Below are 24,623 nucleotides of genomic sequence, written 5' to 3'. Positions count from 1 at the left end.
AAAAGATGAGCTCTCTTAAGAAATCTGGATGGATTTAATTTGTGGAACTTCAAAACCTCTAAAAGCCAGAACTAATTCAGGACAGAGTGAATGAGTTTTGGATGCACCCCTCTTCAGAATTTAATTTAAATTTAATTTAACATTTATTTACAACATGGTAGAAGTTGATTCTGGCCATTGGAATCTGTGTCACCCAATTACATCATAATTAACTTACCAAATGCATACATTTTTGGAAAGTGGGATGTGACTGGAGCACCCAGGGAAAAACCCACGCAGGTCACAGGGAGAACATACCTACTCCTTTCAGAGAGCATCAGATCGAACCCACGTTGTTGGTTCTGTCATAGGGTTGTGTTGACCCCTGTGCATACTATAATACCCATAGCGCTAACTGTGTTGCCCACCAAAGCTTTTGACCATCACCTGCAACTCACAAGACTTGTATTAATGATGCAGTTTGCAAATTGCTCTTACTCCATGTATGTTCATTGCTTTGCAGGCAGCCATCTCCTTTTTAAATAATAACATCAAGTAATAAAGGATATTACATGTTTTGAAAAGTTAATATTATTACTTCAGTGCCACAGTTTTACTCAGACTACTCACTGCATGAGAACAGAATGAGCACAATCCATCTCAATTAAAAGAATTATTGTTATTACATATTCTGAGCATAGAGATCTTACTTTGCTTCCAAATTGTGTTTACTATACCTTAAAAACTTCATTGCCATGAGAAGTTGAAAATAACAGATGGAATGATGGATAAGTACAATTAATAATATAATCAGATGAAGTCAACATGTTCAAACTATGGCTTTCAAACCATTGTCTAAAGTAAGATTCCACCTTGTTTCCACATGCAAAATGTGTGGCACTGAGCATGAATGCCCAATCAGATCATTTGCTGCACATCGTAACATTGGCCAAAACATTTGCTTTAAACACCTTTGTGGTAGTTTATAGCCGAAAACAGGACCTGTGTTGCCCCTCCATGGCGATACAAGAGACCCAATGGAGAATCTCAACCTTTTGTCTCCACTGAGTTCCCTCTGAGTTCTACCGGCAGATTGTTTTTGGGTTGGCAAGGTTCATTTCTAAATGGAAAGGGCATAAACCTTTAAAGGCACATTCCTCATTATTGGCATGCACCAGTTCCCAACTTACAACCACAAGTGGGACCAAAGAATCAGTTGTATCTCGGAATGGACGCATATTGAAATTTTGCCTGTGCGCATGGAGTACTGAAGTCTTAAAGCAAACTTTTTAATTCAATCATGCATTTGACGATGACAACTTAAAGCTTCCCGAATTTGTTGATCAACCTTGGTGAATCTTTCCACATTCTGGTCCACGCTTACCTTGTTTGTTTGCGTTCCGGAGTCCTGGGCTGGGCACAGCAATTTTGATTCTTGTGTGCCCCGACGATATTTAAATTGTATCTTTAACTCTCGTGCATGTGCCAATTGAACTCCAATAAAGTGAACCTACCATGCGTGCACCTATTGAAAACTCATGCACTAACGCAGGAAACAAGATGGCTATACCCAGCCCCGGGAACCCGGAACAAGGTAGGTATGCACATTTTGGCTCTTACATGCCCGGTATCCCTGTTGGAGTTTGTGAAATACAACCTAAACCATTTAAATTCATATATGTGTATCTATGTATGAGTGTGCATATTTTTTTTTAAAGTCAGTCATATGTGCAGATGGTCATAAGTCACATAGGTCGTAAGTCGGGGACTCCCTCTAGTTGCATGGAGGAGATGGAAGTTGCAGGGGAGAATGACAAAGCACTTGGGTTTAGTAAAAGAGCTTCAGCATTTTGATGGTTCACATCAATGCCAGGGGTGGTGTGATAGAAGGAGACCTGTTGGTCAGTCATCACCAGATGTTTATGGCTGTATCCTCCAAATGTGAGAATGGCCACGCATTTGAATAAGGCAGGAATAACACTTGAGATGAGTTGATTTGAACTAAATAATTTTTAATTCATGCCCACACAACAAACGTCCGGGTGAGATGCAAGCAATGAAAAATGTTGAAGCAAAGCATGTAAGTAAACCAATGAAGGATTAAATTTCCACCTGCTGTGTTAAGTTCGGAGGTGCAAAAAGCTGCCTTCAGGTTCCTAAGATGTGTAGCATTTTACTCCTAAAGTCTTCACGTACACTGGCCTGTGAGATTGACCCATACAGATACTGGAGTCTCATTTTCAGTTCCCTAAGTGGACTTGAAGCATGCATGGCTATTGTTATGTTGTAGCAATGCCCATTGGTGTCAGAAGCCTGGGATGTTGAAAGTTTCCTTTGCCCTGCCTGGTATCCATTCCTCAAAGGGATGCTGACTGCGGAAAGTATCTGGCGGTTTAGTTTTTGAGTGAAAATCTGGCATGTCTGCTTCCCAAAATTAGCACATTCGTGATCAGACAATTCTTTTGGCAATCCGCAACAACCTGAATGCTCAATCGGTGAAAACTTTAATGATCTATGAAAAGGTCAGGGTTATTAATGGAAGCCCTTAGGTGTGCCTGAGATGCCACCTCAGATGCCATCAAGGGTTATGAAAGCATTCCTTTGTGAACTCAGTATCTGGGCAATCTCTCTCTCTGATGCCGCCACAAGGGATCTACTCATCTGCATGCAAGGATTTTGAGACTAGGAAGCTGAGAGGCAACCCATCTTTGAAAATGGAGAGAGAAGTCGAGTTCCATGTGTGCGGCTGGAGGCCCTTTTGCAACACTTCACATTTCATTGATAAAATACATGGAAAACCTCAGCCTAACAATATATTGTTCATTCAGGCATTCCCGGTGGGTTCTTCACTGATGATTGAGTCCTGCTTCTGTCCTGGGAATTATTGGAGCAGCCTGCAGTTAGTTCAGAAGCTGCTCAGTTCATCCTTGTGAATGTTTCTTTAAAACTTTACAGACATGAGGTTTGTGGTACAGTTGTGCAAATGTACATGATGCCAGAAATATGCATTTAGAACAGAGCAGAAATCACAGGATGCTGTGACATCATTAAAGAAGTAGAATACCAGTCAGGCAAGGGAGGGAGTATCCACAAGTTTCATTTGAAACTTTCCTGAAGTGATCTGTTTAAAGATCGAAGCGACAATAATCTCTCCCTCCTACAGGTTGAATATCTTCTACACACAGTTTGAGTAGAGAAGCAAGATGACATCAAAGAAAGTCTCATTTTCCCCGAAAGAACAGACACCCTGCGTAACCACAGCCGAGGTGAGGATGATCCAGCGAGAACCCACACAAAACAACAGGTCCAAATAACATACTTCGTCGGGTGCTGACAGACTGTGCAGACCAGCTGATGGAGGTCCGAATGAACATCTTCAAAATCTCACTGCACAGGTCCACTGACCCCACAGATTTCAAAGCTGTCACTGTCATCCCGACGCCCAAGAGAGTGACGGTATCCTGACTCAATGACCCCTGCCCAGTGGCACTAACGTCTATGATCATGAAGTGCTTTGCACAGCTGATGATGGAATGCAGGATCCATTCCAGCTTGCCTCTCAACCAAATCAGTCCACAAATAATGTAATATCTTTTTCCCCTAAACTCCGTCCTGACCCACACAGAAAATGATGCCTCATATGCCAGGATGTTGTACATTGACTTCAGCTCAACATTTAACACGATAACACTTCAAAGGCTGGTGAATAAAGTGTTGTTGTTGGGACTCAGCACCCCTCTCTGCAACTGGATTCTGAACTTGTTGATGGAAGGACCACAGACTCTCCGGATTTAGAGCAAAACCTCAAGCCCCAGCATGCTGAGTATTGGCACACAGGGCTGTGAGCTCATCCCGCTACAGTTAATACTGTTGACTTCTAGCTGCTCTAGCAAATTCAGCTTCAACAAATCCATCAAATTTGTGGATGATGCAACAGTATTTGGCCTCATCAGCGACATTGATGAGTCACCTTACAGGAGATGGCTGAAATGTCCGTAAAATGGTGTGAGAATAACAATCTGAGTCTCAGTGTGGACAAGGCAAAAAGAATGATTGTGGACTTTGTCAACCATTCTGCACTGCACATCAATGGTTCTGTCATGGAAAGAGTGGAGAACACTGTTCCATGACATGCATATCAAGGATGACATATCTTTGACTCACGATACCTCCTCGTTAGTCAGGAAGTTCATTGTCAGAGTGGCCGAAGCAGAATTTATTCTTATAGGTAATGTAAAGTGTTCTCAAGAAAAAGATGCATTCACAAGAGAAAGAAATGTATACAAAGAAACATGTAAACAAATTGTGCAAATACAGAAAAATATTCAATAATAAATAATGTGCAAAGAGAGAGTCCTTAAATGAGTCTCTGATATAATCTATTGTTTAGGAGTGTGATTGTAGAGGGCAGGAATTCTTCCTGAATCTGGTGTTACGCGTCTTGTGGCACCTATACCTCTTTCCTGTTGGCAGTTGCAAGAACAGAGCATGTCCTAGATGGTGTGGATATTGATGATTGCTGCTGCTTTCCGACAGCAGTGTTACATGTCGATATTCTTGATGGCAGGGAGTGTTTAGCCTGTGATCTTCTGGGCTTTGCCCACTCCCTGTTTCAGGGCTTTCTGCACTGCCCCCACTCAGTGCACTCTCCGCTGCACATCTGTGGTCATTTGCAAAGGATTCTGATATCACACCAAATCCCTGCAAACTCCAGACAAAGTAGAGGCACTGATGTTCATTCTTCACAATGACATCCCTGTTTTGGATTCAGGAAAGGTCCACCAAATTATTGACTTCCAGGAATGTAAATTTGCTCACTTTCTCCAGCATGCACCATGGTCTGATGAGATGTAGTTTTGCCAAGTTGTATATGCCCAATCAGATCATAATAAACTTTTTATTTTGAATATTTTATTTTTTTATTTTCCAGTCTCATGTAAATCCTATAAACAAAATATTACCTTCTCTTTCCGCGTAATATGATTTACAGAGTCATTATTTCCCCCTCCTTGCCTCCTCCCCTCCCTATTCCTTAAATTATACAAATACCAAAATATAAAAATACAAAACATGCAAAAACCACATAAATACTGACAAAGGCGATGATCCTCGTCAAGGCTAGAGAACCTCTGAACACATGGTACAGTAATGAGAGATTGTGCAAATACTTCTCTCCTAATGCATTCAGACTGATGACAATTTGCAAATTACGTGGATAGATATAATTTTTAAATCCATTTTTTCAGACAAAAACATTTTCTTTTAAGGGTTGAATTTTAAGGATGATCAGAAGTCCTAGTTATACCAGAACAGTATTTCTGCAATGTTTTGCAGATTACAGTTTTTGACTGGTTCATTGGTCTCTGCAGATTTATATTTATAGCTCTTTTATTCATCATGTTTCTCCTAGGACTGGTCTTTGACATTTCTAAACTAATTCTAGTGCTTTTCTAGATGCAGCCTTGAGGATATTTGAACTGAATATCCATGCTCCGGTATCAAGGGTAAAAGTTTTTTCTTCTTGCCTTGCCTATGACCTCAGGGGTTTTATCTCCAGGATATGTTGCTATTAAATGTGCACCTGAATCTTGCTGAAGGAGGAGAACGTGAGAAGTTTGAAAGTATGCAATGCCAATCCTGAAGAATGATATCAGGTTGGAAGAATGACAACAGCACCATAAATATGAAAGATAACACCCCAAGCCTCTTTAATATTTATTGACACTGCTCAGAGAATCTAGGCCAGAAGGCAAATTGTGTTTGCCATTCTGTACACCACTGCCTGAAATCTTCTAAATAAGAGAGTGAGGATAACTACATTTATAAACATGTCACTCATTCCAATTTTTAATTGTTAAAAGAGAGGAGAGCATTGCAGTTTAACAGGCTGTCTCTCCTGGGTCTCCAAAATCATCTTGCTTGTCCAGTGTCCTTCTGTGAACAACACCACAGAGGTCGGAACTCTGAGTCTCTTCAGCTGGAGTGGAACATGGGAACTCTGCTTCTCTGGCATTGTCATGTCCTGTAACTCTGTACTGAAGGGATTAATAAAACAGACAGGCATTGCCCAGTTTAAATTCTACTCACCTCCCCACCCTTCCCCCCTCCCCCCATCCCACGTTATCGCACTGCAACTTATAGAAGACAATGAGAAAATTTTTGAAGTGTGTTCGCTTCGTTGAAAGTCTCAGCAACTGAATAAATTGTATTCTTTTCTTTTGGTCTAAATTCCCTGGTCTGTGGAGAATAATCCTGACAAACCTATTAAAAGTTTCAGGATTATGAAAGGAGGTTGACAGGATAGATCTAGAAACACTAAATATCTTTCAATGAAAGTCTGTGACTATTCCTTATTCAGTTTGGCCTTTTTATGACTCCAGGCACATAAATCCAGTCATTTCTGATGACAGCTCAGGATGGACAACCAATCTTGTCCTAGAATGGATAATTGATAAAAAAGAAAAATCATAAAGGGGGAATTGCGCTTTTTGTTCCAATTGTTTAAAATATGGAAGCTGCTTCTGGAAATTTTTACATTAAAACGGTCAGTAAGTATTTTTTGCTGTGAAAGGAAAGGAAGGATCGGTTGTCAGTATTTCAAGTGCTCAGTTATATTTTGAAAGGCTGTGTCAAATGTTCAACCACCATAAGGCATGCTCAGTCACAATGTTCAACTTCTCAACTGTTCAACATTTGATCCACCTGAGATTTTCAGGGACTGAAGACTGGAGGATTATCTATCTATAACTTGTATCTGACTCGATGTTGTGGTGTCCGCAGAATATTATTAGGCCAGAGTGGTTCCTGAAAGCTCACTTCAGCCATCGACCTGCAAGACAATGTACAGGTGAAATGTAGACATTAGAGTTGATAATGATAGGTTGCTCTAAATTAGCAGTCTTCAAAGTGGTCGATATCGACTACTGGGGGTTGATGGGACTATCCAAGATGTCGATAAATGCCAGGGGGTCGAACTTTTGGGGTTGAAAGAATTTCAGAGCCTGAGGTCTTCCCCCTCCGACCGGGAGCCCAAGGTTTCACCCCCCTCCGACTGGGAGCCTGAGGTCTTTCTCCCCCCCCCCCCACCCATAATTCTCAAGAAGTTTATACGTTCCAGGACAAAACAGTGTGCTTGATTGGCTATCATCCAATCTGAACATCCATCCCTTCAATAGCAATGTATAGTAGATACAGTGTGCACCATCCATGGTGTGTACATGACTTAAAAACACCTCCCATACCTGCAATGTCTGTTGCCAGGAAGGAAAAGGGCAGCAGGTGCATATAAGCACCAGCACATGCAGATTCACTAAGTTGGAAGTGTATTGAATCAGGGTGACTACTGAACAGAACTAGGAATCTAACATTTACATTACTTTGAGGACAATGGCAGTTCAAGAAGAGGTAACTCAAACTCATCATCACAAGGCCATTTGAGAATGCCAATAAAAGTTGGCCTTTCTAGCAAATCCCACATCCAGAAAAATTAATAAGTAAAAGAAATCTTGTGGTTCCGTCTACATTTTCCTGCACATTTTCCAGTGTGACAATGTTAATAACAAGAGACAAGTAATTTAAAATTAAGGCTGACCATACACTCAGTCCTGGTGGTGTCTCCTGTCATTGCCACCACCCCCCCCCCCCCCAACCCAGTTCAAAAAAGGATTTAAGAAGCCAGAGGATTTGAGGTGAATGAACAGAAAATACAGGAAGTACGAGCAGAGACAGATTACTGTTTTAAAGATAATCTAAGTGTTGCATCTCAGATTGTTTTACATTGTTTTTATCAAAAACAAAATTAATATTTATTAAATTTCTATGCATTATATTGTCAATAGACTGTGCATATAAAATTTAATTAAGTTGGATATGACAAAGTCCAAATTTTCAAAGCAGACCTGCATTCAATATGATCTCTGCAGTGATGTTTTGTGAATGAAATGTGCGCACCTTGGTAAATTGAGAAAATGTCAAGATCTGCATTAACGAGCTCGATCTGCCTGCGACAGCGAAAAAGTGGATTTAATCTCTGTCAGAATCTTAATAAGATTCATTACTCTTATTCTAATCTTTGAAAAATCTCATTGTTTAAAAGATTTATCAAATTGAACTGTTGACAGTCCATGTTTAAGAACTATTCCTGTGAGGTGGATTCTATTTTGTTGGCTCAGGCTAGATATAATTTGTGGATTTTGGTAATGAACATGCATCTGCTTTAATATCATGGGACAAACATCATTTCTCTTCTGATATCACTTCAGTGCATGTTATTGTTCGCAAGACAACTAACACTATTTTGATCATGCAGTGTAATTTTGCACAGAAATTTGCTGGTAAATTCTTGAAGTTCCAAAGAGAATAGTTAGAATTCATCCATGTAACATTTGGGTCTTTCATGGAAACTTACTGAAAGGCAGAGAGCCAATCCATATTCACCATTATCAATATCATTATATGTTTTAATTCCACTAAGACCAGAAATTCTGTTTCTGATGAGCAACTTGGTCACAGAGACACAAGAGTTCCTTCCAAACAATGGCATTTTTCTGTTATTGCATCATCTCAGTGAGAGACTGTAATGAAATTTTCAGCTTCTGGCCTAATACAGCTCCTGTGACCATTGTCAGGAGTGATGCTGGTAGCCACATGATGTAAGCATGGGAAAAATAGTGCACATGGGTATACACATATATGTATATATATAAACTATAATCCCTGCAGAACACGACTGATCATGTGCCTCCACCCAGTATAGGATCCTTTTACTATTGCCCTCTGTCTTCTATAAGCCGGACACCTCTGTATCCAAACTATCAATTCACTGTGAAACCTGTGTTTCTGAACCTTCAGGATCACCCTACCATGATGGACCTTGTTAAATTCCTTACAGACTTCCTGAAGTTAAATATATCCTGAATAGATGGCATTCACAATCAGGAGCATTTTGTATTTCATAACAATCTGCACGTTGAGGAGAAGCAACAAGTGTTGGCTGATCACCTGAAACAGTAATCCTTGAGGTAGTCATGTGTCTTGGATGAATTATGTTTAACTTGGCAAATGACTAAGGAATGAACGGTGTGACTGCAGAAAAAGCAGGAAGGAGGATGCCAGAGGATAATTCTAGAGGAACTATTACACTTGTCTGACAGATATAATGTTCTTGCTCCCTGTTTGTACTAGGGTGGGGAGCAAATTGTGGGGGGTGTAGAAAAGGGGATAGTTTAGTTGGAGGATCAGATACTGTTCTCTTCTACAGTCAGAGAGCCAAAGACTGTCGTGCACTTGATGTTGTGGTTAAGGAGATCTTTTTCTGGGCTGAAGAAGAATTTGGAGAAGGAGCAAGAGAATCTAAGTTTCATATTCCATGGAGACTAGGAAGGAATTTCTGGTGAGGGATTATGTAGAAAATTGAGAAACAGAACCACAAGGCTGAAAATCTCTGGGTTATTATTTGAGCCATGTTTGAATTGGCTAAGGCTAAATAGGATGGGAGAGTAAAATATATGGCTCAATGTTTGGAGTAGTATAAAATGTTTCTGATTCACCAGTACTGGAAAATAAGAGAACTGTTTCATTAACATGGGCTTCTCCTGAATCTTGCTTGGAAAAGTGGCCTGGCAAATTTCATAGACAGGGTTGCTGTCAGGACTTCAACCTGAACAGGAGGGAATAAATCAAGAAAAACATGAACGAGTGGTGGCACAGGATAGTTGGAGAGAATTTGATGAGCAAATTGAGACAAAGAAGGTGAGAAAATGTAAATAAAATTTTGCAGCACAGACAAAAACTAATGTTAGTATCAGCCATTAAAAATCAGAGGTTAACAGACTTTATTTGAGTTCACATTTGCAATAAGCTGAACACCATCTGCTGAAGGAACTCACTGGATCAAGCAGAATCTGTGGGAGAGAAAGAGTGGTTGACTTTTTGAGCTGAAGCCCTTCATTGATGAATTAACACCTTTTGGAGTCATGGTTTCAGGGTGACCCGTGTTGGAGTTCAATGTTCCAGGTTATTTGATGTACCTAATGAAAAGGCCAAAAGGGAAAGAAGTTCGTGTCCCATTGATAAGCAATGAGGATATCAGATTAGCATTTATCATTAAATATAGGCAGTAGATAGTAATGCAAAATCAGGTAAGGTTGCAATCATGAACAGCAAGAGAACAAAGACATGGCTAGAAGAATCTATGGGCCCCCAAAATGTAACCTCTCAATATGACCGAACATGAATGGGGGAATATCTGCAGCATGGTTGAAGGGAATTGCAAATGTCATGAAAGGTTTTAATCTATATATTGTTTGGACAAATCGAACTGGCAAAGATATTGTTGAAGATTATGCAGAGTGCATCAGGAATTGCTTCTTTGAGCAGAATGTTACAGTATATTTTTAATGTAATTTATAGCAATTTCGCACAATGTCCTGCTGCTACAAGACAATGAATTTTTTGACACATGTTCATGTCAATACATTTTGATTATGAACCTCCCCAGCACCAAGCTTAGATTTAATCTGAAACAATGAGAACGGATCAATAAGTGATCGTACTTTAGAGATCTCTTTGGTGGTAAGTGTCCACAATATCATACAGTTGCAGGTCCTGTTTGAGGGTGAACATGACAGGACTCTTTAACTCAAAATAGAGTAATTATTATTGTGTGGAGGTAGATTGGTTTAAGGTTGATTAGAGGACTGGGGAAAAGAAAAAGCTAAGAGAGAGGTCAGTAGATTAATAGTGGCCGATATTCAAACAGTTGGTCTCAAGCACACAGGAGGAATTTATCCCAATTGGAAAAAAATAATTATTTAAGAAAAAGTCAAAACCCATGGCACAAGGGATGCCAAGGACCTTGGCAGTGTACCTGTAGAAAGTTGTATCTCCAAAGACTGTATGGGAAATGTCTCTTCCATGAACAGCACCTTGACATCCCCAATTCATTGAGTTGTACAGCAGAAAACTCGATCCATTGACCTGTAAAGACGATATTGACTAATCCAATTTGCCTGCAGTAGGTCCATAGCCTCCGATGCCTTGTTGTTGAAATCCCTGTCTAATTGTCTCTAAACTGGAATGATTCTATCTGAATCCACCACCTCTTCTTGAAGAAAGTTTCACTGAGGGGTTGGGGGGTGGCAACTGGCACAGAAGAGTTGAGGCCAAAAAAGATTTTTTTATGATGTTATTGGATAGTGAGGCAGGTTTAAAAGGGCCTCTCAAAACCTTTCCCTTCAAATCCCATTCAAATGATCATAAAGCTTTCGAGCAGCAGGGATGACAGATAGAGAAAGAAAAAAAATAACACTCCGCAATCCAATGTCTAGGTTGTTTCAATGTTTCATAACATTGCATTTAGATCCATTCTGTAAAATAGCTCACTCTGCATTTTCTGTTACTTACAGGAATAATAGGGAACGTGATAAATGATGTGATAAATGATACCACCCCCTGTAGAAATACCTGGGGGCATTTTCAAAGGTTATAGAGTAAACTATCCTTGAGGTTCTGGCACATACATGAGAGCAAACTTCATTTGGAAACACCCATTTTGAAAGGACGGAGAGCTGATTATTATATTTTATAGAAAATGTATTTGACCCCACTTCAACCACTGTGCATTTTTTACCTTTGTCTCATTGAAGTACACAGTTCCTCCATAAAGAAAATTAATTATGCAGAAGTAAGTATATCCCAGTTAAGCATGCTGTGACATTCATATACCTCTGGGACAACATTTTCCTTAATGCTATCAAGCACCAATATGGAAATAGAATGCATTTGAAATTGTTCTCAAATTGTTACTGGTACAGTATTTTAAATAAAAGGACAAACTGTCACTCATTAAATGAGTTCAAAGTGGTAAAATATATTTTTATTTTCTCACCTTATGACTAATAATATCCTGCCTCATTTCTGAAAAATATCCACAATTATTTTCAAGAAAAATTATTGAAGGTGATTTTGCTTTTAATGTACACTGCGCTCTAAATATTGAGTGTGGTGTATCTACTGATGGGTATTATTTATCAAGCTGATTAAAAATTATACCACTGCAGTGGGCTTGAAATCTTGTATGAATATATTAAAATTTCCTTTTAATTTATAATACTGCTATCATTCAGTTTGGATACAGATGAGTTATTTACCCTAAAAATGTTGCGCAACACATAATGAACAGTTTCTGTACAACCGGTCTATCAGGTTAAGATATTCTCTGGTAATGTACATGGTCATAATACCTCAAAATAACCCTCTGTTGGACAATCTGGTTGATGAGTGATACCCCTTGGGACGTCAGCATCCCTATGTTAGGCTAGAGTAAAATATTCAATCTTTCCAGAAAAACTCAGGGCGAGCAGATTTTCTGATCTATTTGATTTTGTTCTAATTGCCAAGATACTTTCAATTGAGTTTAAAGGCAGTAGAGGAATCAGAATCATGGTGAATTAAAAGGAGCAGGGGTGAGCAGAGAATGAAGACTCAGCATTGATCCGTCAGTTTGACCACCTGGTCCTGGTGCCAATGGCTTCGTACAAGCTTTATACCACCTGTTAAAGGAGCTGACAGTGTTTTTAGTTAAAGTCCTGCAGCTGTGAAGGTCTGCACCCAAAATGGCTGCACCTCTGCTTGGCAGCGGTCACTCCCTGGAGCAATGGACTGGGTCAGGGCACCAGAAATGCAGATAACACCCCATGTTGAGAGGGAGAAGCAGAGAAAATTACCCTACAGGGCAGAGACCATGCCAGTAGACCAGTGAGGGGCTTGGCAGCTGAGGGACCAATGCAGACTGTGGGTGACACAGTCGTGGGACACACACATGTTGCAGGTATCTGGAGATGAGCTCATTTGAACCAGGTATCAGAGCTGGGAATTGAGAGGGTGCTAAAGGCAAGAAGGGCTCCCAAAGGGACTTGGGCGCTGAAGGCTTCCTGATCATGTCAGAGGTTGGGATCTGGAACTCAGGTTGCCGATGGATCGAACAGGAATCTGTGTGGCTGCAGGAGCACTGGAGGAAAATCCACAGACAGTGATTCTGAAGGGACTCCCTTTTGCTTCTCTTTCACTCTTATGTAAGGTGAACCAGGCAACTAAAATGGCAACTCTTTGTCTACCACACAGCAGGAAGAAGGTAAGATCATGTCATATTACATGATCTGTACTATTACATTACAATAAAAGAATCTTGCATCTTGAATGAAAAAGGGAACACTGTGAGTATAAAAGGAGCATGGAAACAGAAAAAAAGGTGAGGGAATACTGTGAGTATAAAAGGAGCATGGAAACAGAACAAGTGTTAGATACTGAATCTTCAGGATTTCCAAACAAGCGGATAATGGATTATCAGAATCTTATTATAATCTTATTATGTGGGAGAGTATGTTGATAAGAGGTATGAGGTATAATAAAATCTAATTTCATGCAAACAATATTTACCCATGATACTGAAGAGTTGCTTTGGATGGTGGAATGTGTGCCAACAAGACTCCTTTGAGCACAGCAGAAAGCCAACTTGAAAAATACATCTATCTTAAAAAAACAAAAGACAGATTCCAGAGTCCAATCTTAATCAAAACTACCGACCTCTTTGCCATCAACCTCCAGAAGAATTTACTTATTCAAACTTCTGCTAAATAAGGTTGTCATGGCAATAATGTAGCAATGAGTATGAACAATAATGTTATGAGTTCTACTTCCCCCTCCCCCATCCATTTTACCTCCATCCTCCTTTCCCCCCCCCCCCCCCCCCCCACCCTCTGCCGCCCTTGCAACATACGTACATTTGTAATCCAGCTTGCAGTTGCTGTGTCTGGTGTTCTGGTGAAATGAACCCTTCAGGAATACTGTATTGTACCCACTCTAAAACATTACACTCAGGTGCCCCCTGGCAGCGTAGTCTTATTTTCCAGAACATTACATAATTAGGTTTCAAGGGACAAAAAAAGATTGATTAACCAAATGATTTTCCTTGACATCTGAAAATATTTTACATTGCTTATGGCAATTGCCAATCTAGCATTGGCATTCATGAACTGGAATACACAGCTTAGCCCCTCAAGTTTGTCCCCATTGGATCATGGCAAATGTGAACCTTGCTTGCACACTTTGTTTTAAAATTACTTGATGGCCTCATCTCATTTTAATGAAAACAATTGCAATTTTTTTTTTGTACAATATTCAGAATTGCATTTCGAACTGGTCACACACTGTCTTCAATTTTATTCTCCCATTCTTCCTTCTGCTACTCGAGGAAATATTTATTTTTCGTATCTATCTCATTGAAACACCGCTTTATCCTAAATACTTTGATTCTATTACAAATAGAAATCCAGATTGGTGGCTCACCCACTAATATTTATTCAGTGGAGAGAATTAACTGAAAAACATACAAGGAGCGAGGCAATTTAATTGATTAGTGTAGGGTGACGGTATGGATTTGGAGGAAGATTTGCCGTGTTTTCCTGGATTTTGTTCAATATGTAGAAAATGAAAAAAGCTGTCTATTTCTATGGCCATGCACATTGAAATAAATCTAGCCAATATTATCACACAGCTCTGCAATGCAATTCCTGGATAAATCAATGTTATATTTCATCATAAGGTGGAAATATCCCAATTTCATAGAATGTGTACTGTAATTTAAATCACAACATCACTGACTCTGAGGGGACTCTCTTTTGCTTCTCTTTCTCTGTCTGGGAGAAGCACTTCAAGCCTTTCTATCGATGGTGAATCGCTCTGCCTTACAGCATACTAAAGCGAATTCCATATAATAATGCATATAATAATGTTGTGTCCTTCTTGGAGTGCAACATTAAGTACACATTTTTAAAAAAATACACACGCAGGCCTCTTCAATCTATGGGCCATTTCCTCAAGTTTTTCGGCGATCGGGGGAGGGTGATGGGAGCAGGCGATATGATGGCTGGAATCTCCAAGCCAAGAACTGGCGTGAAAGCAGTGAATACTTGATTCAGTCGCTCAACTTTTGGTCAGAAGCAGGAAAATTGTTTGACAGCAGTATTCATGTCTGAGCAGACCTATTTAGGATCCATCACCCTGGACTGGGAGGGGGCTAGAAATTGTGCCCTAAAAATAATTAGTTTCACCCCATCCTGTCAGGAAATCCACGCCGAGAGGGATCACCATCTTGCGGTCGAAAAACATCGAGAGGGGAGTCTGAAACTAGAGGGCTTAGATTTCAAGTGAGAGGTGAAAGAGTGGAGATGATAGATATAGGAGCTTCATTGTAGGACATGATGGCAACTTACTTTTAAAGAACGAGTACAAATCTTCAGCAGAGAAAAAGTGATCTGACCTGGCTGACAAAAATAAATAACATAATTTTCAAAGAGGAACCATGTGAAATCACCAAAAAGAAAATGAGGAAGCATCAGAATAGATACTGGTTCAGAATTTAACAAAATGGAGACCAAACTTGCAAGGAACAAAAATAAAACAGAATCAATGTATGGAGGGAAAAGGGACTGTGAAGGCAAATTATAATCAGAAATAGAAGAATATATATTGAGGAGCAAAGAACTGTCAGGGCAATTAAACAAATACTTTGGTTCCATGCTTATGGAAGGTGTGACGTGCTGTGGTAGCAGCAAGCAGACACAGCACACAAAAGACTATGCTACAGGCTTTATTCTGCTAAAAGTCTGTACACACCAGTTTCAGCTGTGGTGGCTCCCGAGTAAGTGGCTCAGGAGGGGCCGGCTCAGGCTTATATTCGGGTCAGCTGATTGACAGCCGGCCAGGTGGACTCAGCCCCCAGGTGGTCCTTCTGCAGGTACAGAGATTGCCCCCTGCAGTAGGCTAGTGGTTGTATCACCACAGAAGGGGACACAAAGTGGTAAAGGGAACAAAGAATCGCATGAAAAGGAAGAATCGTAGGAAGTGAGTATTTATAAAAAATATATATAATAGGCGGCATAAAGTAGTTGAAAGCTGATAAATAATTCTAGAAGATTTGGTGGGGGGAGGGTTTAAATGTCTCTTCACAATTTAAAAAATGAAAGAAGAGAAATTTGGAAACGACTGACCAGGTTAGTTGAACATCAGCAGTAGGGCCCAATTTGGAGTCTTTGATAAAGGATAAGATAACTCGAATTAGAAAATATTATTGGGACTAGATGAAATTATTAACATTTAAGATGAAACAACTTGAATTGGTTAACAATGTCACAAGCAAAATAAATAAGTGAGTTATATTCTGGGCGACAAAGTGCTCTTTACCTCTGAGGGGAACTTATTTGTCCACTGGCAAATGTGCAGAATAGAACTTCCTCAGAATTATTTTTAATATCAGGAGAGCAAAAGGACTTAGTCAAAAACTGTTGATCAACTTGCAATCTACCCAACATCATTTATATTCAAATATGTTTGAAGGGAAACAGTGGAATATGATTGATTGGGGGGGGAAAAAGAGTCTTGCAGCTCTTGTCTTTGGTGTATTTGAGGCTTTAAAGGCTTATGCTGTAATTATCCTGTCACATTGACAGAATTGATGTACATTCAAAACTTTTATCCCTCGTGCAAAACTAGGGACCTAACCAGATCCAGACACCAAGATTAAAGTTGTAAGAATTTATTCAAAGAGGAAAGTGTTGGAGGTTGGAGTTGGGCAAAACATGATCAAAGTTAGAATGATTTGTACTTCATAACAAACTGCAAAATGAAACAACAAATTATCTTTGAACAGCAGCTGAAACCACACCTTGGAATAAACAGGCAGGCACACATTTAAGATGTGATAAAAGGTGCAAATTTAAACAGCTGTCCCTTCCAGACACACCAAGCAGATTAAAATGAAATGACTCTGGAAAGAATCCAAACCTGATAAAATTAAAAACAACTCCGCTAACTCAAGAGGATGTGTCATGTGGAGAGTCTTCTTTGCGGACTATTGTTTTATCAGCCAAAGAACTAGTAAAATCAGGGAATATGATAAATCATTCAGACATAGAAACATAATTCTGTGCAATAAAGCATTCGCCTCCAGAAACACAAACAAGAAAATGAGATGGACTGTACCCAGGAACGTTTTTGACTGTCATGCTCCTGAATCTTGGGACCCCTTTTTGCCAAAGTTCATCCCTCTTCTCCGTGTATAATATAATGAAACCTCTCATAATTACAAAGATCTGTCAATTTTCAATCTAATTCTGGAAAAAAAAGATTCATCACCTGCTCACTTTGGTTACCATTTTCCATGAAGTATTTACTAATACACCCTGAAATGCTCAGTGCCACTTATTTTTCTTCTACCCTTCAATTTTTTTTTTTACAAAACTAATAATGACAACTACTCACCATTTTAATGACCATCTGAACATTAGAACAGATGATATGGCTGTTGGGGTTTAAATAAAATTAAATGAATGGATAACTATTGAAATTAAGTACTCCATAGGAGAGAAAGTTTTAGCATGACTACTAGTTGAATGCTGCAAACCAATAGGTCAGCACAAGGATATTCTCTGAAGATATAAGAAATAGTAAGCTTGCTTTGTTTGGTGTCTTCAATTAATGCATCATAAATTAGTCAAGCCTGGGGTTGGAAGTCTGAAGAGTTGATGACCAACTGCTTTGTGAGGATGGCCAAGGAGCCATTGTTTAATCCAGTTTTTGTAAATGACCTGGATGGCATAAAATAAATGGCAGTCATGGCTGCTTAAATTAAATTTTTAATTTTATTTACAGTACTATAGGTCTGAGCATGCCTAGAATCTGGAGGCTCTGAGCAAAGTCCTGCACCCTTAAATAGATTAAAACAAATTGGAAATAAAACAGAAGTGCAGTTGGATTCAGCTTTTCTTTTACCGCAGGCTGAAAGTTGGCAACTGCTCCTATGCATTTTCACCCAAAAAAAAAGATTCCAGTTGGATCCAAAATCAGACAGAATGGGGAATAAACAAAAGATGGCACCAAAAAAAACCCAATGAATGTGCAAGGTTAATTGGAACAGGAAAGCAGAATATTGGGTCTTCACAAAAGAAATATTTATTGCATAAATGGCAGCACTCGTGTTCACCCCATTACAAGAGGAAACATGCAGGGGGACTTCCCAATGATTTAAATTCCTGCTCACGATCCTGATCTACAGCATGTGAAAAAAATGATCAACGAACAGACATAATGTGATGTTTTCCAAATACTTAATCCTTCAAAGTAATCAAAGGGTAAAATCTGAACAACATGTTCTCATTTCATAGGAGTTTCCCAAGATTAAAATATGCAAACCATCCAGCTTTTGAAGCCTGGTTCAGCATTTAGCCATTGTATATCTCGGGCTCATTTGCTTCACATTCTTTGATGCCTTTTCCTAATGAAAGTCTGTCAATCCTAATTACATTTTCAACTTTTTTGCAATAACTAGATTTATCAGAAGAAATGGCGACTCAAGTGGACAACTGCATACTCAACCCTCCAAAATGCTTTGTTAAAGAGTTGTTATCGACTAAGCTAAAAGTTCAGGATATTCACAAAACATTAACTGAAATTAATAGATCAGAGCAACTATTCTTTTGGTTCCTTAAGAAATGATATAATTCTACTTCACGTTTATAATTTGGAGTCAAAAAATCAATAAGAAATTGGCAGATATGGAACATAAATACAGTTAGTCAAATAGGAAATCTAAACTGCATCAAGCAAAGCACTGGTCAATGTGAGATGTTCATTGAGGAAGAAAATACCTGAGGATATCTGTTGAAAATGAGGGGAGGAAAATTATGGGGAGATGTTAGAGGTAAGTTTTTTTTACATAGAGTGGGTGTTGGGCATGCATTGCCAAGGGTGGTGGTGGAGGCTGGCACAATAGAGACAATTTAGATAGGCACATAGATGTAAAAAAATAGATGATTATGGGTATGAGGTTATGAAGGATTAGTTTGTTATGGAGTAGGTCTTAATAGGTTAGCACTGCATCATGGGCAGAAGGGCCTGTACTATGCTTTGTTGTTCTATGTTCTAAAAATTGATGGTATATGCACATTATAAAGCATGCTGAAATAGTTAAGGCTGAGGATTAAAGAGACCCCACACACCCTGGACATGTTTTTCAGAAGTTAAAAGGTGCTTCGAAACTAGAAGATTTTGCAATTCCATGACTAAAAGTGGGAGAATTCACTCTAATATTTGGCACAACATCAAAGATCAGTGACAGTATTAAAGCTCCTGATGTCAAGGCTGGCATATTTTGCCTACTTGAGAGGTTTTGCTGATCAGCTCAGCTTCCTTTACCAATTTCCCATGACTTGCATCGAGGAATCTGCTCAGACAATGTGCACAATGTTTGACCAGTTACAGGGGTTTATGTTTGTTCTATTTCAATGCATCTAACTTTGGTTCAACTGAAGATCAGAGATAAAACAGATGGGGGCAACTTCCAATTGATTATATATTCTGGATTTAAGTAAAAAACAAATTGCTGGAGAAAATTAGCAGATCAAACAATGTACCTTATGTAGCAAAGGTAAAGATAATCAATGTTTTGGGCTTGAGCCCTTCATTAAGATATAAACAAAATGCGGGAAGGCACCCAAACAAAATTGTGGATGGTGTGGGGGGGGACGGGGTAGTTTGAGGAGGACCAGGGATAAATGTGAGAGCAGCATACCTGCAAACAAGGGGAGGGGGTTGCTCTGTGAATGGAGAGGAAAAGGGGAGGAGAGGTGGAGTAAAGAAGACAGAGGATTGTGAAAGAGAGGGAGAATGGGGAGTAGGCTAGCAGAAACCAGAGAAGTCATTGTTAATGCCATCTGATTGGAGAGAAAGTTAGGTATTGCTCCTCCAATTTATGGAGGGTGTGGTTTTAATAGTACTTGAGGTCATGTACAGACATGTCAGCACAGGAGTGGGGCACAGAATTGAAATGGTTGATCTCTGAGAAATCCTTGTCACTGATGCGGACAGAGTGAACAGTGAAGCAATCTCCCAGTCAGCATCCAGTCTCTCCGATTTAGAGAAGACCACAATGGGAGCCCCCGATATAAGAGAGGTCAATTCATAACCTGTCCAAGAACTGCGGTCCATCAAAGGATATATAATAATGGATTATGTCAGCATCACAATTGAGGAGAAGACAGGGGAATATGGGATCCAGGAATCGAGTGCTCTCAACAGGCCATATCTTGAAGACTATTTTTGCTTCATGTCAAAAGAAGTAGAAGAATTGAGAAGTCAGTGTGGAACAGACCAAGAAACAAATTCTTAAATTAAATGGTTTGAGATATGAACAGAGAACTTTGGCTTTTGGGATATCGATGAAACATTGGAAAATTAATCTTCAAAGTACTTAAGATAACTGATGAATAAAAAAAAGTGAGTGGATTCAAATTTGTAAAAGATTTCCATCTGGTTCTTTCCTGTGAGCTCAATGGCAATCAGTCATAAATAGAAACTCGAACTAAGTTTCCCCTTCCTAAAATGTGAATCATTTGGGAGAAGAGTAATGGGCATCTTGTTTAACTTGAAAAAAGAAACTTCAATCTGAACAATGTTTACTAACCAGCTCCTAACATTAGAAAAAAAATAGATTAATCATAAACATTCTAGAAATTGTCATGTTTTCCTTTATAAAATTGTCCAAGTATCTGGTAATCAGCAATTGCCATAACCATGTGAGTAAAATCTCTTTTAGCCCATTATCTACATTCTCAAAATTTGAGTAGGAAGTAAAATCTCAAAGTCATGAGAAAAAGGATTGTGCATATAAATGGGACATGATCTTGCAACTGCATAAGACAGAATTAATATAGGTTATAAAGTGCTATGGACTGCTCTGCACTGATGATATCAACCTTATCCCAAGACAAGTGCATTTATTAACTTACCTGGAAAGAAAATCAAAATTAATCTAGATGGGAATCTGGGCTCAATTCATTAAAAACCAACCGCCCTTCAACATCACATTTGAGGTCGAATAAAGTCAGACAGAGCTGTCATTCAAAAGCAGCCACCACATCGCAGGCTTATTTAATCTTATTCTCTTGAACTTTCTGAAGTGCAGACAATTATGAAACAGAAGCTGAACTAACCTGGTCTCAAAAAGTCAAATTGTGTCATGCTAAACTAGTGATATTTCAGCAGATATGTGTGTAATCCAACACATAGAAAGATTTTGCTCATTTACTGGAATGGGGTACTTCTCTCTTAACTGTTAAAAAAAAATATGTCTTTCACAGAAATTATTTTGAGATAATTAAATTCAAATGCAACAAGCTACGCTTTCAAGTAAAACCACATGTAGGAATTAAATTGTTCTTTTAAAATAGCATTTTACCAACCATATTAAGCAATGGTGGGGAAAAGTAGCAAAATCAGGCAAGGCTCCTCAAATCTTCCTCTGCTACATTTCGACGACTACTTTGGTGTTGCCTCATGGACCCATGATGAGCTTGTCGACTTCATCCATTTTGCTACCAACTTCCACCCCAACCTCAAATTCACTTGGTCAATCTCTGGCAACACTCTCCCTATCCTCAATCCCTCTGTCTCCATCTCAGGAGACAAACTCTCAATAGATATCTTCTATAGACCTACCAACTCCCATAACTACCTCGACTACACCTCTTCCCACCCTGTTCCTTGTAAGGATTCCATTCCTTTCTCTCAATTTCTCCATCTCTGTCGCATCTGCTTCCAGGACAAAGACTTCCATGCCAGATAATTAGAGATTTCCTCTTTCTTCAAACAATGTGGCTTTCCCTCTAACACCATCAACTCAGCCCTATCCCGCCTATCCTCCATTTCCTGCACATCTGCCCTGACCTCCTTTGTCACCATGGGTAACAAGTATAGGATTTCCCTTGTCCTCAACTACAAGCCAATCAACATATAGCCCTCCTGCCATTTCCACCAATGACTGCATGATTCTACCAACGGACACATGTTCCTCTCTCCTCCCCTCTCCGCCTTCCGCAGGGACCACTCCCTCTATGACTCGCTTGTCTACTCCTTCTTCCCTCCCCTTGGACCTACTCCCTGTGACAACAGGAGATGCTTCATTTATGCCTATACCTCCTTCCTCACCACCATTCAGGGCCCCCAAACAGTCCTTCCAAATGAAGTCACATTTCACTTGTGAATCTACTGCATCTGGTGAGCTCTTTGTGCTTTCCTCAACATTGGAGAGACTGGATGTAAATTTGGAGATCATTCATTGAGCACCTCAGCTCTGTCTGCTGCAATAGCAGGGATCTCCCAATGGTCAACCATTTCAATTCCCCATCCCATGCCCTTGTTGACATGTCTGTCCATCGTCTCATGCACTGCCAGACTGAGACCATTCACAAAATGGAGGAACACGCCTCATATTCCATCTGGACACCCCCCTCCCAAAACCAGATGGCATTAATATTGTCTTCTCAGGTTTCTGTTAAACTCCTCCCCCATCTTGATTCCCATGTCTTCTTTTCTCTAGATTTGTCTCTCTCTCTTCTCTTTTCCATCTCCTTTCACAGAGTCAAAATCAATTTTCAATTTTCCTCATCATATTCAAGTTTTTAGTCTGGTCTCCTCACTTTCCCATTCTTCCCCCATAATCTCTAGTCTTTAATTAAGATGCTTGGCTGATTTTTGCGTATAGCTTGAAGAAGGGCTCAGGCCTGAAACGTTGGTAATATATCTTTACCTCCTATGGACCCTTGTTTACACTCAGCAATGGCCCAAGCACAATTCACCTCTACTAAGCTGCTAAAAGATAATCTGGTAAATCATCCTTCTTTTATCTTTAGTGCTAACACAGATATTCTTCAACTTATTTTGTCCATTCTACTTAAATCCATCTTCTTCTGAATGTCCTTCTCTGGCCTATGCTTCACTGACCACAAATCTGGGTTTATGACTGATAACAGAAAGTTTGAGATCATCTGGAAAAAAAAATAACGTGAAGTCATAAACAAGTTTCAGCAAGCCTAACTTTGAAGCTAAATCTTCCCTGTTAAACAGTTTAGCTGTTCCCACATGTGAAATTTGACTGCATGGTTAAAGCTTTGAAAGTGAGGATCAATTTATTATTAATTGGCTAATATCAATTGAATTTTGGAATAAATCCCATAAGTTTCAAAGCCCCATCTACCTTGATCATTTTTTTGGGAACTCCCACTAAAAGTCATCCATTTTTTATTAAGGATATTTTGTATCTGTGATTCAGTATCTGGTGAAACATCAGAGTGCATTGAAAATCCTGAAAGGTGCTGAGGAAATGTGCCGTGGACTCAAGGCAGCTAATTTTAATGAAACATGATTGAAAAACTGCCAGATTTGGTTACTCAATTGATTTCATATTCCACCAAAGGCCAATCTTGGCAAGCTGTCCACCTGATCCAATGGCTTTTCTCCTGATAAGTAAGGTTCAATCATATCATACCTTTCATATCTCTGTGTTAAGATTTTACTTGTTTAAATAAAGGGGCGGCAAAAATCTGCATCATATTACCTTGCCGTTTAATGCCTGAGGAATTGCAGACACTGGATATCGAGCTAGGAAATGAAATTTGCCAAATCAGCTTGTTACAGCAGTGCCAAATTAAAAATAAAGTGCGAAGGGATTTTGCTTCTTTCACATCATGAAACTTTCTGGCATTCTTTGGGTTAAAAAGAAAATTCAAATCTTGTTTCCAATTTTAAATCCATGCCCCCAAGAACAAAATGTTGTTCCTGTTCACCACTGTGAGCTTTCAGAATTGAGTCAATGAATTTAATGTGTTTCCTGTTATTTGTGCCCTCATAAGAATGCAGATAGGAAGTTTTCTTTAATTTGTTTTTAATTTCAAGAGTATAAACCTCAATGCCAAGTCTAATATTTATTTCTATCCCATTCAGAAGGTGATAAATAAGGTGTCTTCTTAAAACCACACCAGTATTTGAGCCAAAGTTTCTCCTGTAATCCATTGGGAGAAGAGATTTCAGAATTTACATTCAGTAAAATTCAAAGAATAGTCATGGAGGAATAGCAGTATGTGTCCACCAAGTCAAGGTGACCACATAGTGTGAAAGTTCTAGTGACATTCCCAAGGTTAACGATGACCCCTTGTCATATAGTCAACCTCAGTTTTAGGAGACGTTCTGAATTTTCCCTGAATTCTGCATAATAGGGTAATAGAAATGGGAGAATAGGTATATTTTCAGGATCATGGTAGGAAATTTGCTTGTCCACATTTGATCTCATACAATAAAACTTCATGGGGTTCAGAGTCAAGGGTGAGGATTTCTCTCACTTAATTGTGCACCATTTTGCATCTAATTCTGCTGGTCTTTTCACCCTATGAGATATTAAATTTCCAAATGTTCCTTTTAATGGATATCAAGATAACATGGGAACAAAGCATTTAAAAATGGGAATATCAACAGACATATTGCATAATGATTTTATTGATCAAACATATGATTACAAGCCACACGACCCACATCTACTTCTCAAGCCCTCTCATGATTAATACCAAAATAAAATGCCTATTAATCTGATCATGTAAAATCAGATGGTCCTACAAGCAGACCAACACATGAATGAAATCTTTAACCTGCTGAAGTGGAATGGATGTGAGTTTGAACACTCAACTGAAATTTCTCGTACATTGTATGGATTCCATTTATGTTGAGTGAGGTCTTGTCCAATCAAAAACATGTCATCA

The sequence above is a fragment of the Narcine bancroftii genome, chromosome 8 (assembly GCF_036971445.1).
Source record: "Narcine bancroftii isolate sNarBan1 chromosome 8, sNarBan1.hap1, whole genome shotgun sequence".
Classification (NCBI taxonomy): domain Eukaryota; kingdom Metazoa; phylum Chordata; class Chondrichthyes; order Torpediniformes; family Narcinidae; genus Narcine; species Narcine bancroftii.
The sequence above is the reverse complement of the archived record's forward strand: the minus strand, read 5'-3'. Positions refer to the sequence as shown.